The sequence below is a fragment of the Hordeum vulgare genome, chromosome 1H, assembly GCF_904849725.1.
Source record: "Hordeum vulgare subsp. vulgare chromosome 1H, MorexV3_pseudomolecules_assembly, whole genome shotgun sequence".
In the NCBI taxonomy this organism is placed as follows: Eukaryota; Viridiplantae; Streptophyta; class Magnoliopsida; order Poales; family Poaceae; genus Hordeum; species Hordeum vulgare.
Window position 1 is genome coordinate 289,921,792 of NC_058518.1, and position 20,801 is coordinate 289,942,592.

Here is a 20,801-nt window from a genome sequence, read left to right on the forward strand (position 1 = left end):
ATTTAAAGGACGCTTGGTACAGGATTTGCAATGCTCAAAGTAGATCTACTCGTATGCAATCCACTGTCGTTCTTCTTCGAAGTTTTTATGTTGGAATTTCTCCTTGGAATAGGTATATCCTTGATACCATTGTAGGCGGGAATTTTTTGGGGAGCCATACCGTTGACTCCTATGGAGCTATCATGAATTTGGTAGGCTCACCCCCGCTCATGGTTAATGGAACCACCTTGACCTTGGAACACGTGATGCAAAGGCTTGACGCTATTGAAAACATAATTGCCACAGTTGAACTTATTGAGGGTTTGGATAGAAAGATCCACAATCAAATTACTCAGTACGGATCCAAAGTGGGAAATTTTTTGAAAATTTTAAGGGAGAAGGAACTTATAGTTAATGATTCTTCTAGAATTGGCAAACTAGAAGGTGTCATAACCAACTTGGATTCCGCTTTTGCCGTTGTGCAAAATACTCCAAATCTCACTCTCAAAAAGACCGTCAAGTCTGTTTTCGTTCCTAAAGCTAGTGGTGAGTCATCCAATAAAGATGAAGATCTTAAGCTGATAAATGATCACACTACTTATGGTTTGAGCACCAAAGATGACTATACGTGATTCCATCACCTTTTGCCTAGCTAAGGGCGTAAAACAAAAGCGCTTGTTCAGAGGCAACCCAACGAATCTATCCTTTTTCTTTCTGTTTTGTGTTTTCCACACTTTCGTAATTCTGTTATGATTGTGTTTTTTGTGTTTCTTTTTGCGTTTGTGCCAAGCAAAACCGTTATGATTAGTCTTGGGGATGATCGTTTGGTCATGCTGGAAAAGACACAAACTTTCTGCTCACGAAAAGAATTTTCATTTTCTCTGTAAGAGCTTTTGAGTTGATTATTTTTGCTGCTAATTTCTACACAAATTCTTCAGACTTCCGTAATTTTTCAGAATTTTTGAAGTACCAGAAGTATACGAAATATACAGATTGCTAAAGACTGGTCTGCTGTTAACATATTCTGTTTTTGTTGTGTCGGTTGCTTATTTTGATGAAACTATGGATAGTATCGGGGGTATTAGCCATGGAAGATTTAAAATAAAGTAACCCAACATCAGAACAAGTAGAATTTAAGTTTGCTACAGTACCTAAGGAAGTGGTGGTTTGCTTTCTCATACTAATGTTATCACGAGTTTCTGTTTAAGTTTCGTGTTGTGAAGTTTTCAAGTTTTGGGTGAAGTTCTTATGGACAAAAAGATAAAGAGTGGCAAGAGCTCAAGCTTGGGGATGATCAAGGCACACCAAGAGATTCAAGTATGTCGTAAAAGCCAAAGCTTGGGGATGCCCTGGGAAGGCATCCCCTCTCTCGTCTTCAATCCATCGGTAACGTTACTTGGGGCTATATTTTTATTCACCACATGTTATGTGTTTTTGCTTGGAGCGTCTTGTATCGTAGGAGTCTTTTTTTTTTGTCACAATCATCCTTGCTGCACACCTAGATAGAGAGACATGCACTCACTGTTATTTTGTCGAGCTTCGCTTATATCCTTTGATAGACAATTCAGCTCACATGTGCTTCACTTATATCTTTTGAGCTAGATACTTTTGCTCTATGTGCTTCACTTATATCTTTTAGAGCACAGAGGTGCGTGGCTTGGTAGTTGATCTATGCTTTGAAAGTAGTGTCAAAAGGGGTAGTTATCCAAAGGGATACGAAAACTTCCACCTTCATGTGCATTGAATAGTTAGAGAAGTTTGATTCATCTCAATTAGTTTTGAGTTGTGGTTATGGTAATTTTGAAGTTATGCTAGTAAGGTGTTGTGGATCTAGAAATACTTGTGTTGAAGTTAGTGATTCCCGTAGCATGCATGTATGGTGAACCCCTATGTGATGAAATCTGAGCATGATTAGTCTATTGATTGTCATCCTTTGCGTGGCGGTCGGGATCGTGCGATGGTTTATACCTACCAACCCTTCCTCTAGGAGTATGCGTTGAATGCTTTGTTTCGATTACTAATAAAACTTTTGCAACAAGTATATGAGTTCTTCATGACTAATGTTGAGTCAATGGTTTAGATGCACTTTCACCTTCCACCATCACTATCTTCTTAGTGTCGTGCAACTTTCGCCGGTGCACAAAACCCACCATTAGCCTCCCTCAAAACAGCCACCATACCTACCTACTATGGCTTTTTCAAAGTCATTCCGAGATATATTGCCATGCAACTGCCACCATGACATGTGCTACCACGTCTACATTGCCATTGCATGATCGTAAGATAACTAGCATGATGTTTCCATTAATGTCTATGCCATGCTAGATCATTGTCACGGTACACTACCGAAGGCATTCCATATAGAGTCATCGTTGCTCTAAGTTTTGAGTTGAAAGTGTGATGATCATCATTGATGGAGCATTGTCCCATGTTAGGAAATAAAAGAGGCCAAAGATGCCCACCAAAAAAAAGAGGCCAAAGAGCCCACCAAAAAAATAAAAAAATTATGAGAGAAAAAGAGAGAAGGGACAATGCTACCACCTTTCCACACTTGTGCATCTTAAGCACCATGATCTTCATGATTGAGAGTCTCTCATTTTGTCACCACCATATAGCTAGTGGGAATTTTCATTATATAACTTGGATTGTATATTCCAATGATAGGCTTCCTCAAAATTGCCTTAGGTCTTCATGAGCAAGCAAGTTGGATGCACACCCACTAGTTTTCCTTAAGAGCTTTCACATACTCTTAGCTCTAGTGTATCATTTGTATGGCGATCCCTACTCATTCACATTGATATCTATTGATGAGCATCTCCACAGCTCATTGATATGCCTAGTTAATGTGATCATCTTCTCCTTATTTTGTCTTGCAACCTCCACCAAACTCCACAACACTTATAGTGCTAAAACCATGGCTCACGCTCATGTATTGCGTGAGAGTTGAAAAGGTTTGAGAAAGTAAAGGTGTGAAAACAGTTACTTGGCCAATATCGGGGTTGTGCATGATTTAAATTCGTTGTGCAATGATGATAGAGCATAGCCAGACTATATGCTTTTGTAGGGATAACTTTCTTTTGGCCTTGTTATTTTGAAAGTTCATGATTACCTTGCTAGTTTGCTTGAATTATTATTGTTTCCACGTCAATAGCAAACTATTGTTTTGAATCTAATGGATCTGAACATTCACATCACATAAGAGGAGTTACAAAGGACATCTATGCTAGGTGGCATGAAAGCATCAAAAATTCATTCTTTATCACTTCCCTACTCGAGGACGAGCAGGAGTTAAGCTTGGGGATGCTTGATACGTCTCAAACGTATCTATAATTTTTGATGGTTTCATGATGTTATCTTGTCATCTTTGGATGTTTTATGTACCTTTTATATCTTTTTTGGGACTAACTTATTAATTCGGTGCCAAGTGCCAGTTCCTGTTTTTTCTGTGTTTTTGGCTCTTTTCAGATCTGATTTTGGAACGGAGTCCAAACGGAATAAAATCCCCGAAATAAATTTTTCCCGAACGGAAGAAGATCAGGGGGCTTGAGGGCCAAGCCAGGAGGGCTACAGGGGGGCCACAAGCCCCCTATCCGCCACCAGGGGGCGGCGGCCAGCAGGCTTGTGGCCTCCTTGGCGCCCCCTAACCTAGCTCCTTCGCCTATATATTCCCTAAAATACAGAAAAAATCAAGGGATCCACGAAAATACTTTTCCGCCGCCGCAAGCTTCCGTTTCCGCTAGATCTCATCTGGAGACCCTTCCCGGTGCCCTGCCGGAGGGGACTTTGGAGTTGGAGGGCTTCTACATCAACATCATCGCCCCTCCAATGACTCGTGAGTAGTTCACTTCAGACCTACGGGTCCGTAGTTAGTAGCTAGATGGCTTCTTCTCTCTCTTGGATCTTCAATACAAAGTTCTACATGATCTTCATGGAGATCTATCCGATATAATCCTCTTTGGTGGTGTGTTTGTCGAGATCCGATGAATTGTGGATTTGTGATCAGATTATCTATGATATATATTTGAGTCTTTGCTGATTTCTTTTATGCATGATGTGATATCCTTGTAAGTCTCTCCGAGTCTTGGGTTTTGTTTGGCCAACTAGATCTATGATTCTTGCAATGGGAGAAGTGCTTGGTTTTGGGTTCTTACCGTGTGGCGACCTTTTCCAGTGACACTAGGGGTAGCAAGGCACACATCGTGTAGTTGCCATCAAGGGTAACAAGGTGCGCTTTGTCGTAGATATGAGATTGTCCATCTACATCATGTCATCTTGCTTAAGGTGTTACTCTGTTCTTTTGGACTTAATACACTAGATGCATGCGGAATAGCGGTCGACGTGTGGAGTAATAGTAGTAGACGCAGAAAGTATCGGTCTACTTGTTTTGGACGTGATGCCTATAGATATAATCATTGCCATGGACGACGTCACGACTTTGCGTGGTTCTATCAATTGCTCGATAGTAATTCGTTCACCCACCGTCTACTTGCTTTCATGAGAGAAGCCACTAGTAAACACTACGCCCCCCGGGTCTATTCACACCTATCCTTTCCACTTCTGCTTTTACTTTGCTTTGTTACTTTGTTGCTTTCAGTTCTCACTTGGCGAACAATCTATAAGGGATTGACAACCCCTTCATAGCGTTGGGAGCAAGCTTTTTGTGTTTGTGCAGGCACTTGTGATACTCCTTCACTGGATCGATACCCTGGTTCTCAAACTGAGGGAAATACTTACCACCGCTACGCTACATCACCCTTTCCGCTTCGAGGGAACACCAACGCAAGGCTCCTAGGCCACGGGGGAAATCCTTTGCACATTTTCCTAGGAAGTCCCTTAAGGCGTAGCCGTAGCAGAAGGATTCCTGGTGTCGTAGCACGTTTCTGGCGCCGTTGGAAGGTCTTTTGTTGCAGTAGCAATGATTTATCTAGGTTTGGTTTGCTTTTTGCTAGCTACTGTTGGTCTGTGAGCTTTGATTGATGCTAAGTTGCAACATTTCTTGGTCTTTGGCAGATGGACAAGATCTGGATTAAAGGAGTTAGAAGGCTTTCAAGTGAACATGCAAAAGGAGTCGAAGAATTTATGCAATTTGTTCGTAGAAGTGCTGCCGAGGATGCTCATGTTCTTTGCCCATGTCGGAGCTGTCTCAACCGTGCACAACAACCTCTAGGAACTGTAGAGGCTCATCTGTTGATATATGGGATGGCAAGCACATATGATCGGTGGGTCTATCATGGAGAACCTTTACATGCTGAACCTGAACCTGAACCTCATGCAGACCCACACCATGTTGACGAAGGCAATGATTTTGTACAAGATGATCCGCCAGCGGGTGCTGGTTTTGAGTAGGGTGGAAATGAAGATGACAGAATTCCTGAGTTGTTAAAGGATTTCTACAGTTCAGAACCACAAGGTGATCGACAGAAGACAATCTTTGTTGAGCTGTTAGAGGAGGCGAAGCGCCCAGTTGGTGATGGTGGTAAATTGTCCAAATTTTCCTTCACCGTGAAGTTACTTCACGCCAAGTCTTTCTACCGGATGACCAATGTTCAATTCAACGGATTTCTATGTATCACGACCTTGCAATATCCAGATAGCGAAATTCCCAAATCTTATGATGAAGCATTGAGTATAATCAGCACATTGGGACTTGGCTATGTTTCAATCCATGTCTGCCCGAATAACTGTGTCTTGTTTTGGAAGTAGTTTGCCCACTATGACGAGTGTCCAAAATGTAATGCCTCCAGGTGGAAAAATGCTGATGGGAAGAAGCGGATACCAGTGAAGGTATTGAGGCACTTTCCTTTGATTCAGGCTGCAGAGGATGTTTATTTCAAAGAAACAATCGAAGGAGGTACAATGGCACAAGCTAAATCGGAAAGCCGTGGAGGGTGAACTCAGCCATGCAGCTGTCGGGGGGGCATGGAAAGAGTTGGACAAATTAGATAAAGAATTTGCCGCTGATCCAAGGAACTTTAGACTCGGCATTGCCGGTGATGGTTTTAATCCATTTGGAAAGATGAGCACATCCTATAGTATGTGGCCTGTATTTGTGATTCCATACAACCTTCCGCCATGGGCATGTATGGATCAGTCCAACGTCATGATGGTGTTGCTGATTCCGGGTCCAAATTCTCCCGGCAAGGATTTTGATGTCTTTATGGAGCCCCTCGTAGATGAACTGCTCCTGCTATGGAAGGGTGTACTTACTATGATGTCGGAAGTCCCGAAAAGTTCAATCTACGTGCTGCGATCTTATGGTGCATCCATGATTACTCGGCGCTGCACACTTTATTGGGGAGGACCACAGGGGGGGGGTATCAAGCATGCGTTCGTTGTGACAAGGACCCTTGCTCAAAGAGAATAAGGAGCAAGATATGCTTTACTGGGCACCACCGTTTTCTTAGTCGCAACCATCCTTGGCGGAAAAGCAAGGATTTTAACGGCGAGACTGAAACTCGCGACAAGCCAGCACAATTCACTCAAGAAGAGCTTGAGCAGCAACTTGACAAGGTCAAAGATGTGAGACCAGGAAAGCATGGAAAGAAAAGAAAGCGTCAGCAGGGTCAATGTTGGGACCGGAGGTCTATTCTGTGGGACCTCCCGTACTGGAAACACGTAAAGTTCAGGCATAATCTCGATGTTATGCACATAGAGAAAAACATATGTGAGAATCTGCTAGGGGCATTTCTGAATATTGAAGGAAAGACAAAGGACACGGTTAACTCCAGGCTAGATTTGGAAGACATGGGCATAAGAGACGATTTGCACCTACAGCCTTCTGAAGACGGAGAGTCATTCAAAATGCCAGAAGCATGGTATACAATGACTAAAGAATAAAAGCTTGCATTCTGTGAATATATAATGAATGTGAGATTTCCAGATGGGTACGTCGCGAACCTAGCAAAATGTGTTTCTCCTGATGGATGCAAGATTCAAGGCCTGAAAACACATGATTGTCACATCCTGCTCCAAAGGATTTTACCGGCGGGACTCCGAGGTTTGATGGATAAGGAAATATATGAAGTGGTTGCTGAGCTAGGGAATTTCTTTAAAGAGTTGTGCTGCAAAACACTGAAGCTAGATGTTCTGAAAAGACTTGAAAAAGAAATCCCAATTATCCTTTGCAAGCTGGAGAAGATTTTCCCTCCATCTTTCTTCACTGTTATGGTTCATTTGACCATCCATTTACCTGAAGAGGCAATGCTTAGAGGACCTGTACAATACGGCTGGATGTACCTGATCGAAAGAAGGCTGCTTACACTGAAGCGGTATGTGCGAAACACGACCAGACCGGAGGGATCCATTGTCGAAGCATATATTGTCGATGAGTGCTTGACATTTTGCTCGAGGTACTTTGACGATGTGGAAACGAGATTTAATCGACCGGGTAGAAACAAAGAGCAGGATGATTCGCAAGGTGGTGATCTCTCGGTTTTCAAGCATGGTGTGAGCTTTCTTGGAGCTTCAGATTACGTGTATGCTGGTGATGACTATGACAAGATGGTTTGGTATGTCCTCAGAAGTTGCCCTGAGGTTCAACCCTATATCGAGTATGGCATCTCTTGTGCACTTAATTGTATCATTTTTCTCTGGTTGGAATGAACACATTATTTAGGCCTGATGCTTTAATTTATTATTTTGTTGGCATTACAGCTTGTGCAAGGAAGAGCTGAACCAGCAAGGTATCATCAATGTTGATAAATGGCTTGCGAAGGGATTTTCTCAATGGTTTAAGACTCATGTGAGATATTTAGCATTTGATCAATTGACACGTAATTTTCCATGTGTGTTATTCACCCTGGTTTTATTTGTGCAGATTGGAAAATTACATGAGAAGAACAATGTTAGTGCTGATCTCTTTGCCTTGGCATGTGAACCGGATAAGCGAGTGAGATTGTATTCTGCGTGTATTATTGATGGTGTCCGGTACCACACTGTTGACCGCGAGAAAGACCGAAAGTCACAAAATAGTGGAATTTTTACCGAGGGAGAACATGAAGGCGCTGACATCGACTTCTATGGTCAGCTCAAAAGCATCATAAAGCTGCAGCACAACACTATCAGAGGTGTTAGTCGTTCGGTCATCTTATTCCATTGTGACTGGTTTGATCTTAGTTGCAAGAAAACCTACACAGGATTCAATGATGATGGACACTTCATAAGCATTAGCACTGGAAAGTGTTGGTACAAGAATGATCCTTTTATTCTAACAACACAAGCAACAATGGTATTCTATGTGCGAGACACTCGTTTGCATGGAAATTGGCGAGTTGTGCAAAAGTTTCAGCATAGGCATTTGTGGAGTGTGACTGAAAATGAAATAGGAGATGGTCCTGGTGGTATCGGGCTATCATACCAAGATGATGACACCCCAAAAGTTCCAGTGCAAGCTCAAGAAGCCAATGTGCAAACCAGATTGCGAAGGGACAGGGAAGTCGTGTTTGTTGAGGCTGCAGTGGTAGAAAGAATGAAGAAAAGGAGGAAGGAGGTAGTGGATGGTCATGAAAGCGAGGATGATGAAGAGATTGGGACTGACGATACAATCCTCCAATATTGTAGCGACAACGAGAATGATATCGACGATGACGAGTAGAGTCAGGAAGATTGTCTTGGTTGTAGTTCTCTTCTGTTTTTGTAGAAACAGTTCCCCTCATGTATCAGTGTAATATCATCGACGGCGAGAATGATACCTGAACTATGTATTTCACTGTGAGCATGTATCAGTGTAATGTATGGGCAACTTCTGAGCTCCTTTTTGCTTCTAAATCTTTTGCAACTTGATTCTGTAATAAACTATGATTTAATAACTGAATAAATAACATGGTACTTGTCAAACTGGGTACCATCATCTGATTTAATAACACAGAGATAACCAAGATTTAATAACAGGGTACTTGTCAAACTGATTTAATAACAGGGTACCATCATACTTGTCAAACTGATTTAATAACAGGGTACTTGTCAAACAGGGTACTTGTCAAACTTGATTATGATCAAACTGGGTACCATAATATAACACCTAGATAACCGGGGTACCATCATCTTACATAGCCAGTACCATAAACTGGGTACCATAACATAACACCTAGATAACCAGTGCCATAACACCTAGATAAAAGTACCATAACACCTAGCATAACCAATACCATAACACCTAGCATAACCAGTACCATAACACCTAGATAACTTGTCCATTTTCCTTACATATCACCCTAAACTAGTTTAGTAACTACGATTTTGAGTCCACCAAAGTGACGCCGGAATCAAAACACAAAGATGTCTCCCCTCTTCATCTTGGTCTTGTCCACAACATCTTCCAATTGGTTGTTATGCTAGCACCCTTGTTCTTTGCCTTGCTGAAGATCATCTTAACTTGATCAATGTTCTTCGCCTTGTAATAGACCTCGAGGGAATGTTCTTCTTCCAGGGCAAGACGATTTTTGATGTGTTGAGTGGTGTACGGCTTGTTGAAGTACTACACACAAAAAACATGGGCAACTTGTAAGAAAGGAAACTTCGAGACAACTTATCAAAAAGATGCTTCTTGATGCTTTTTACCATTTTTTCCTTCTTAGGTATCACGTGAGCTTCTTGAATGGTGCATACATAATATGGTATGGTTGGCGTTCGATCACGAACTCGTCGCTTCAATTTCTTAACTTGTGAGGGCTTCAAGGCAACTTTGTTTGCATATACACAATGTTTATCAAAAGCAGCATTTCCTGTTTTCTTGGGACCTCGTGTTGTCATCTTGACGGCAGGCCTAGGAGCAGCCTCATCATCGGGGCTAAGTAGAATGACCTCTGTCAGCCTACAAATGCAAACAATTTGAATAGACAAGTTAGTCATGGAACAAACACATAATATGCACATGGTAGCATAACAGAGTGATGAGACAAACAAGCTATGTGTTCAGCCAATGAAAAAAGAGGGCAGTTTCTGTAGCCCTTCTATGGCCTTTTAATAAAACAAGCTATGTGTTCAGCCAACAAAAATGCAGACACAGCACAATTGTTTAAGTCACCAGATTTAAGTTACAATTGACAAGCTATGGACTGACTGTTTAAGTCACCGGATTTAAGTTAGAATTGACAAGTTCAAGTTCCTAGATACCAATGCTACTGTTGTTGCTACCTGATCAGATAGGGAAGACAGCACAAGGCAAAATCGTGCATCCCAAATTTACTAATCAGTACGTACTAATCACCTGCAGTTCTCTTTCTCTCAATAAATATTCCTGCAACCTTATGGACTGGTTTTATAAAGATACTGCATAGTATGATTATGACTTCAGAGGTAGACTGGCAATTTACCACGTTTATTTATTTAAGAATTTAGATATTTAAGAGGTAGCATAGTATCTAAGTCAGGACTAACTACAAACATGGAGAAAAGTAGCTAAGCTACTTAGTAAAACTACTGACGAAACAGAGTATATCATGGATACAAACTAATTACAAGTGTGGAGAGAACAATAAACATAAGAAAATATATCAGGGCGAGTAATTTTTGATATCCAAACATCAGATATTTGCCTGGGCGAGTAGGAAGCGTAGTCCTCTTATTGTAAAATGGTTGACGCCTGCCTGGTCCAACAATTATCTTGCACTAACTTACTCTTGAAGCCTTGAAGGAGTAGAGCTAACATTTTGGCCCTTTCAAGATATTTAGCATGAAGTACTAAATGATTCACTTCTGATTCTTAATGTTATATCTGTTTGTTATCAGGTGGGTTGTGGACCACATGGTGAGTCTGGGATTCTCCAAGTCACTTTGAGACTGGATTGGCAGCAACTTGAAGAAGGACAATGAACATTTGACCTGGGCTTTTGACCTAATTTCCGTTAGTTGTGATTCTGTAAAATTTATGGTGTGGAACACTTATGTAAAGTTGTGAACTTATATGGTAGTCTATGCTGTATACGGTAGTGCTCATTGCGAGTGCTCATCACCTTGTAAATAATAAAATCCTGGGAGTAATTTGTTTGTTGTAGGTTTTGATTTGTGCATCTACTAATTCTTGTCGATCTGAACACAATTGTGGATCTGAAGCAAGTGGTCATGTGGCTGGTAGGCTGGTAGTTTTAGTTAATCTAAAGAAAGTGTATATGGTTGTTGGTTTGTTATTAACTATTAATGTAAATAGTCTATTGTTAGTAACTCATCTTTTACTTTAATCTATATTTTGTACGGCATCACTAGCCTGTTATTGCATCAAGCTTGATTGGCCCTGTTGTATAAGCTTGTTATATAAGTGCTTCTTCCTAGATATTAATTGAATCTGTTGAGTTCTTGGCCCTGTTTATGGTGGTTTTGTTCCTGAAATTGATTGATAAAATATTAGTTCATTGGAGGATCATTCTACTTTATCCCCATTGTATCTCATTCGTGTTCATTCTGTTTTGCAAGCTGTTAGGGCAACTTGATACCATTAGCACAATCAACACATATACAACCCCTCGAGATCAGCCTACGGCCCCTCGAGATCAGCCATGACAAGGACGAAGCAACCGTTGTCTGGTATACAACTTGCTACTTATTGTACCGCTTGTTTTATCAGCCATGTTAAGCTACCAGGATGCATGGGACATTGGGTGCAATACTGTTTGTTTGTAAGTTTCACACAAAATATAGTATTATGCGCCTGGGTGTGTCTATGTACTAACTATAGAAATGTGCCTAGCTCATGCTTGTAATCTAGTAACTGAAATGTATTGTTTTAGTCCAAACAATTGGTTTATATTTTGCTTGTGCCATTAATGTACTAGGATTAAATAAAACTAAGATCTTATAGGATACCTTAGTTGTTTGAGTTGTCTTGCTTCCCTATGCATTTCAACCATTCATCTAATGGTTATGTTTTCTTATTCATGTAAAGAAGAACCCTTGACTGAGATCGAGAAGATTAGGGCTAGAACTATGATGAGGAACAACCGCATGTTCCAATCGCTAGGTATTGGTGCGATAGTATCAATGATTAGGAAGTCAAATGCACGTGAAGACGGTAGTGCAACTACTTGTGATGAATCGGCAACTGTCATAACACAAGCTGGAAGCTCAGACTACAACCCTAAAGATGATGAAGTTATTGATGGAGAGGAAGTTGATGACAAATTAGTGAAGAAGAAAGGAAAGGTGCAAACTCTATCTTGTTTGGGGTGGGAGTTGTATGTTGTGTGCTTTCTTTTTTCATACATTGCAGAATTTTCTTGTGATCTAATTCTGCCGTCCTTGCCTTTTATACGACACCCTGCAGGTTTCTAGGAAGAAGAAGTGTGCTAACATAAACAGGAGGAAAGTTTCAGAAACATCTAGTCCAATGGCTCCAGGAAGGGTGTTAGCTCTATCTCCAGAAGGATCAAAGAGGCTTCTGACACCTGATGAACCGGTTGTGGCTAGACTCACTAGGCAGAAAGTAAGGGAGGATGTTGACAAGAGCCTGCTGCACAAGGGTCAAGGACCACTGCGAAATGATGATGAGTTGGCCTCCATGGAAGAAGGAAGCAGGATGTGCATGGACCTCAGCCCCGTTGCACCTTCTGTGGTCAGCAATCATGGCCATGAGTTGAACTTGGCAGTCCTTTCTAGAGAACCTGAGCAACTAATGGGTGATGAAGGCATGCTCATCTAGTTTTCTTTTCTCACTAGTTCATTTTCTAAATGTAAGCAATGCATGTATGGGTGACTACTAGTCTTGACTAATGTTTGAATGTATCCTTTTCAGGCGCTGTTGATGTGGTCAAGAGTTCTAGGAATGGCAAAGGGCTAGAAAAGTTGACACATGCAATGGGAGCAAAGGTGAGAATTGAAATCGCTGAAGGGATGAGGTGTCCGGAGAAGCCCATGCAGGCTGCGAAGCTAACATCTGAGGGTGGCCTCATTGCGAGAGCTCATATGCCGCTGCTTCCTCACTTCAAGGAGTATAAAAAGAACCCAAGTCTTGTGCAGAATTATATAGGAAAAGTATCTGTAAGCTAACTATATTGTTGCTGAATGTGGTCTTTATTCCCTATTATTATACATCTCATATGATGGTTAATCTTGGTACTAATCTTGTTTGCTGCCTTTGTAGGCAAATTTTGAGATGGACACGGAATCAAGTGTCATTGAGTATGCATGCACTGATATCTTGAAGAATTCGTTGAGGAATAGACACCATCATGTCAAGAAGGAGTACTTTGACAATGTCGAAGCAAGCAAGGTTAGCATCAAGTCCCCTGTTTCTGACATAACGGATACTGAATGGCAAAGGCTGGTCGAGCTGTGGTCAACTACAAGACACAAGGTATGTAAATGCTTGACTGTTGCTTTACCTTGCCCATGCAAACTGTGTGATTTGCTTTATTGTATGGAAATGATGATCTGATGTGCACATATGTAGGAGACATGTGCCAATAACAAGGTTAATCGAACAAAAGTCAAGTTTGCGCAAAAAACTGGTTCAAGATGTTATGTTGCTCATGTGCATGCAACTCTAAGATCAACACTGTTGTTCCTTTAGTTGTTTTCCTTTAGACATAAGCATCAATTTGTTGCAAAAGCTAATGGTTGGGTTGTTGTTGAAAAACATTTGAGCAAGAGCAAAGAAAGGGTGAAGTGTTATCTGCATTCGACATTTTCAAGGCGACACACAACAGCACCAAACATGGATTCTCAGAGGATGTTCAAGTTGCTATAGTAAGTAATATTCCTTGGATTTGTTTTTGGCCTCATGTGCTATACTGTTGTATGCTCTAGGAGTGAAAAACATGGATTTGTTTCTGTATGAGCCACTATAAGTAGTATATGCATAAGCTCCTTTTGTGTCCAACATTTTATTGTAACAACCAGTAAAATGCCCGTTTGACTTTGTATTATTATCCTGCTATGTGCTGATACATGCTTATACATGTAGTTTGCTGAGTCTAAAATAACAACCAGTAAAATAACAACCAGTATATGGATGAGTCTAAAATATCTTGATTGCTCGGCTTATCAGAATATGGAATACCACACTTTTTATGTGCTGATACATGCTCCTCTCCCTGGTTCTATTAACATGAAACAAGTATTGCTGATACATGCTTGATTTGAGGAAAACATGTTCCTATCTTAGTTTCTGGAAGCATATGTATAGCATTATTCTTCATTATTCTTCATTAATTTCTGTATAAGTAGTTTCTGTATGTAGTTTCTGTATAAGTAGTTTCTGTATGTAGTTTCTGTATAAGTAGTTTCTGTATGTAGTTTCATTATTTCATTAGTTTATGGTTTTATGTAGTTTCTGGTTTCATTAGTTTCTGTATGTAATTTCTGTATAAGTAGTTTCCTCTCCCTGGTTCTATTAACATGAAACAAGTATGTCTGCTTATGTTCCTATCTTAGTTTCTGTATAAGTATTGCCGATACATGCTTTCCTCATTATTGGGCGCTTATTTTGCTTTTATTTCTCATGGATTTAAATGTTTCTCAATGCATTCATTATCTTTCAGTCTGAGATGGAAGAGAAGATGACTGCTCCTGTACAAGAAGGCGAAGAGCGAAAGTCTTCTGTTTCAGTTGTTGCGGAAGTTCTGACCAAGCATCGCCCATCAAGCAAATTCTTGAAGAATGTTGGTCTGCAGCCAAACTCTACTGACAAGTCCAGCAAGTCAAATGCCGTTGTCAATGCTCGTGTGCTGGATCTACAAGAGCAGCTCGAGATGTCGCGTCAACGAAGTGAAGTCATGCGTGAAGAGATGGATGCTATGAAGAGGAAGGCAGCAAAAGCTGAAGCTGCACAAGTCGAACGCGACAAGTCGTGTGAGGTGTTGCTCAAGAAGGCGGAAGAAAAAGATGCGAAGTACGCTCAGTTGATGGCGTTGCTTGGAGCCAAAACAGGGAACTAGTTGGTTTTAGAATTAGTTTTTGGTAGCGGTTTTTGGTAGCAATTCTTGTGCACTTGATAACTATGGTGTGGGCTGAAATTTATTTTGGTTGTGCTACATTTTTTGGTAGCAGTTCTTGTGCTACATATTTATGGTGTGGGCTGAAATTTGTGGTTGTGCTACATAATTTGGTTGTGCTACAGATTTATGGTGTGGGCTATATATTATCAGATTTTGGTTGTGCTTCAAACTTTGTGATGTGGGCTGAGATGCTTCAGATTTCTATGTATGGGCTTCAAAGTTCGATGGGCTCAGATTTATGTGTATGGGCTTCGAAGTTGTATGGGCTCAGATTTATTTGGACATAAAAGAAAAAAAAGTTGCTGAATTCAAAAATGAAAAAGGCCAAAACTGAAACTGGATCAAATGTATTTGGGCATTAAAAGGCCAGGGCCCAAATTAGAATGATAAAAAAAATTCGATTTTTTTTACTAAAGTGGATGTAAATAGGCCAAGGCCCAAAAAGAAGCCCAATAAGAAAAGCCCCAAAAAATAAACGAGCCCATGTGATCAATTGAAATGGGTTGGGCTGATTTCAACCATGACGTTTTGATTTCTTCGTAATTTTGCCACGTAGGACTGCCATGTAGGACTGGGTTTGATTGCCAGCGACGACTTAGGATCGTCGTTAAGGTTACGACAATCCAGGAATCGTCGTAAAAGTTACGACGATTTTGATCAAAACGTCATTGCTGTTCATTTGTGACGCTCCGTTTTCGACGCTTGGTGTTTCGTCGTGAGATCGTCGTAAATGAAAAACCGTGACGATGTAGCGATGAAAAAATAGCGTCGTGTATTAGCATATTCCTTGTAGTGAATAACTTTTCTAGCTCTCCACAAACCAAGACTCATGATGGCTTTTGTTCGTTATCGCGAGAGAGACAGGTGCGACGAGCTACTTTCGCTTATTTGCACGAGCAGTGCTATGTGGAATTTCTTATTCTTTTACCCTAGCCTTTTGCATGCTTTGTCATTTGTTCACTATAGCTTTTCAAGGATAATTTTTTCTATTTTTACATGTGAGGGATGAGTTCTTTGTAATGACTTATTTTTAATTTTTCTCATGATTAATTGATTCTTTGTTTTTTGTTTTTTGCTTTCCGATCTTTTTTCTTATTTCACTATATATAGTAGAACATTGTTCCACTATTTTCACTTTTCTTAACTTTGCTATATACATTTTGTTTTAGCTGAATAATCATTTGTTACTGGAGATTCCAAATTGATTGCTTAGGTTTTACTAGTCTTACAAAAATATTCTTATAATTTATTAATTTTAAAATTCACTGTGTCAATAAGGTAATGAAGTTGAGATTGAAAAAAAGGGGTCACAATTGTGGTATGGAAGGGGAGTTTTCGGGGCTACTTGCAAGTCCATCGCTATACATGCAACTGCATGTTGTAAGAGAGTCGCAACTATATGCTGTAAGGTTGGTTGTGACTACCTATTTTTAATGCGGGGTCACAATTGCATGTTTCTAAGCTGAGGTCGCAACTGTATGCTTCTAAGCCAGGGTCGCAACTGCTTGTTTTCAAGAAGGATCACAACTACATGTGTTTCAAGGTGGGTCGTAACTGCATGTTTTTAAGACGGGGTTGCAATTGCATGTTTTTCAAGAGGGGATTGATGACCCACAAGTATAGGGTATCAATCGTAGTACTTTCGATAAGTAAGAGTGTCAAACCCAACGAGGAGCAGAAGGATCTCACAAGTGGTTTTCAGCAAGGAAATATCTGCAAGCACTCAAATTGTCGGTAACAAGTGATTGTGTGGTGAGATGATTCGTAGCAAGCAACAAGTAAAAAAAGTAGCAACGGTGCAGCAAAGTGGCCCAATCCCTTTTGTAGCAAGGTACAAGCCTCGACAAAGTCTTATAGGAGGAAAAATGCTCCCGAGGACACACGGGAATTTCTGTCATGCTAGTTTTCATCATGTTCATATGATTCGTGTTCGTTACTTTGATAGTTTGATATGTGGGTGGACCGACGCTTGGGTACTGCCCTTACTTGGACAAGCATCCCACTTATGATTAACCCCTCTCGCAAGCATCCGCAACTACGAAAGAAGAATTAAGACAAAGTCTAACCATAGCATTAAACTAGTGGATCCAAATCAGCCCCTTGCGAAGCAACGCATAAACTAGGGTTTAAGCTTCTGTCACTCTAGCAACCCATCATCTACTTACTACTTCCCAATGCCTTCCTCTAGGCCCAAATAATGGTGAAGTGTTATGTAGTCGACGTTCACATAACACCACTAGAGGAAAAACAACATACAACATATCAAATTACCGAACGAATACGAAATTCACATGACTACTATTAGCATGACTTATCCCATGTCCTCAGGAACAAAAGTAACTACTCACAAAGCATAATCATATTCATGACCAGAGAGGTAATGAGTAGCATCAAGGATCTGAACATAAACTCTTCCACCAAGTAATCCAACTAGCATCAACTACAAAGAGTAATCAACACTACTAGCAACCTTACAAGTACCAATCGGAGTCGCAAGACGGAGATTGGTTACAAGTGATGAACTAGGGTTTGGAGATGAGATGGTGCTGATGAAGATGTTGATGGTGACGAGTCCCCTCCGATGAGAGGAGTGTTGGTGATGACGATGGCGACGATTTCCCCCTCCGGGAGGGAAGTTTCCCCGGCAGGATCGTCCTGCCGGAGCTCTAGATTGGTTCTGCTCAAGTTCCGCCTCGTGGCGGCAGCGAATCCACAAAAAAGAGGGGGGGCAAGTGGGCCAGCAGTTTGCCCACAAGCCCTCATGGCGGGGCCTAGGGAGTGGCCGCGCCGTGCAGGCTTGTGGCCAACCCCTGGCGCCCCTCTGGCACTTCTTCGGCCCAGTATTTTTTATAAATCCGGAAAAAAATCCTCGTTGATTTTTACGGCGTTTGGAGTTGCCCAGAATAGGTATCTCAACTTTGCTCCACTTTCAGGCCAGAATTCCCGTTGCGGGCATTCTCCCTCTTCATGTAAACCTTGCAAAATAAGAGAGAAAAGGCATACGAATTGTACTGTGAAGTGAAATAACAGCCAAAGAAGCGATAAATATCAACATGAAAACATGATGCAAAATGGACGTATCAACTCCCCCAAGCTTAGACCTCGCTTGTCCTCAAGCGAAAGCCTAGCTCAATAAATATGTCCACATTTTTAGGGAGAGAGGTGTCGACAAAACAAGATACGAACATGCATGCATCATGATCATGATCAGAACAGCAATACCAAACATATAATCTCTCATGCTAAAGTGATAATTCCTTCACAAAGTAAAGCATGGATCAAGAACCTTACCGAGAAGTAACAACCGATAGCCTTTAGTCATTGAAGCAATTGCAATTTATCACAACATCAGAAAGAGTCAAATAAGAGCTTGTAAAGCAAATCCACATACTCAATCATTCTTTCGTTCTCTACAATTGCTACAACTCACGTGGTACTCATGAGATCAAAGTTTCAGCTGGACACAGAGAAAGATAGGGGCTTACAGTTTTGCCTCCCAACTGCTTACCTCAAGGGTAATGTCAACAATAATAATTCATGAATACTTACCTCCAAGTTGACATATGAATATAGATCTTTCCCAAGCATATGACGTTAGCCAAGATAAAGGCGAAATAAGGAATTGGTGAAGATCACCATGACTCTTTCAGGGACAAAAAGTAAAGGTACAAGATAGCCCTTCGCAGAGGGAAGCACAGGTTGTCATGCGCTTTTGAGGTTTGAATGCGTGTCCTCTTAGTGTGGAGGAACGTCACTTTATATTGCCTCCTGTGATAAAGAACTTTATTATGTAGTCTGTCGCTTTTATGTCTTCCTCATCACAGGTTCGTACAAAGCTTATTTTCCACACACTAATAGATCATACATATTAGAGAGCAATTTTTATTGCTTGCACCGATGAAAACTTACTTGAGGGATCTTATTCAATCCATAAGTAGGTATGGTGGACTCACAAGGCAAAGCTGGTTTGAAGGTTTATGGATGCACAAGTAGTATCTCTACTTGGTGCAGGAAGTTTTGGCTAATGTGAGGTGGAAGCAATCATCACATGCTAAGGGATCTCTAATCATATAACATTGTTCGGAACCAAGCAAACACAATTCATTATGTTGTCTTCCTTGTCCAACATCTACTTCTAGGCATGCAATAGTTTAGTGAGTGTTCACAATCATAGATGGTGTCAGAGATGATATATTTATATGTGAACCTCTCCTTCTTTACCACTTCCTATTAATTGCAACCATGACCAAGGTCTACGTTTGAGTACCCTCAACAAGTTTCAATCCTCATTCTTTTTATATGTGAAGCCATCACTTCCCATAAGATCATTACATGATCTTTCATGCTTCTGTTCTATTCTCACTCTTTTGATCATGGCAAGAGACAAAGCCCTTCAACTAAGACACTCTTTATTATATGGCTCACGAGCTCGAATACATCGGGGGTGACACAAAGCAAAACTCAAGACTAAAACACTAAGACTTTTAATCTACTAGAGAAAAAAGAAAACTGAAAAGGAAAACTAAAGCAAAGGTAAAGGCAAAAGATGTGATGGTGATACGATACCGGGGCAACTCCCCCAAGCTTGGCACAAGCCAAGGGGATTGCCCATACCAATGCTCAGTTGTATTCCTTTGGTGGTGATGGTGGTGGAGTTGTTGAAGAGGTCTTGAGCTTGTTTAATTTCCACTTGAGCATAAAATTCTGCTCCCTCAGATCAACATTTTCCTCTTCAAGCTTCAACACCCTTTGGCATAATTCCTGCTTACTCTCGTGCAAGAAATGAGAAGGGATAAACAAAGTCTTAGGCTTCTTCCTTGAGTCATGGAGGCTCGACTTCTTGAACTCCACATGCGTGTGTCCAGGTTGAGGTAGAGGAGCCTCCTCTTCATCAGAACTTGTTTGTTCCTTCCCGTTGGGATCATAATCTTCCTCCTCATCACTGGTCCAACCATAAGGATCCAAGTCCCCATAGACTTTGGGGTCAGCAAGGTAATCTGCCACATAGCTTTCCCCCTCTGAATCCTGAGAAGGCATCTTGACCTAGATCTACGGCAGAAAACATGCTCGAAACAAAAAGCACATGAAATCTGCGTGATGCACGGGTCAGACCAAATGGAAGTATATATAATGATTTTTTTCAGACCAGAAGGAGTACCCCGCACGAAAACAGAGTCCGGGAGGCGCACGATGTGGCCACAAGCCCTCACGACGCGACCAGGGGTGGGCCCACGCCATGCAGGCTTGTCGCCTCCTCGCGCACTTTCCGGACTACTTCCAATTTTTGTATTTTTTCAAATATTCCAAAACGGAGAAAATTTCCTACTATAAAAGTTTTGGACTCTGTTTTCTTACCCAATCACATACCTCTTCGTTTTCGGAGTCTGAAACAGGGTGATAAATATCCCTTAGGTATTCTTTCGGAGTTATGGTATTGATAATATTGCTTTCAACATTTATGGGAGTACCTGAGATATAATGCTTGATTCTTTGCCCATTTACAACTCTCGGACAATTACCTTCCGTGTTGTTGATCTTGATAGCACCGAAACGATATACTTCCTCAACAACATAGGGACCTTCCCATTTAGAGAGAAGCTTGCCTGCAAAGAATCTTAAACGAGAGTAATATAGCAAGACATAATCACCTATATTGAACTCACGCTTTTGTATCCTCTTATCATGCCACCTCTTAACCTTCTCTTTGAACGGCTTGGCATTCTCATATGCCTGAGTTCTCCACTCATCAAGGAAGCTAATGTCAAATAACCTCTTCTCACCGGCAAGTTTGAAATCAAAGTTGATCTCTTTGATTTCCCAATAAGCTTTATGCTCTAGCTCAAGAGGTAAATGAAATGCTTTATCGTACACCATTTTGTACGGAGATATGCCCAT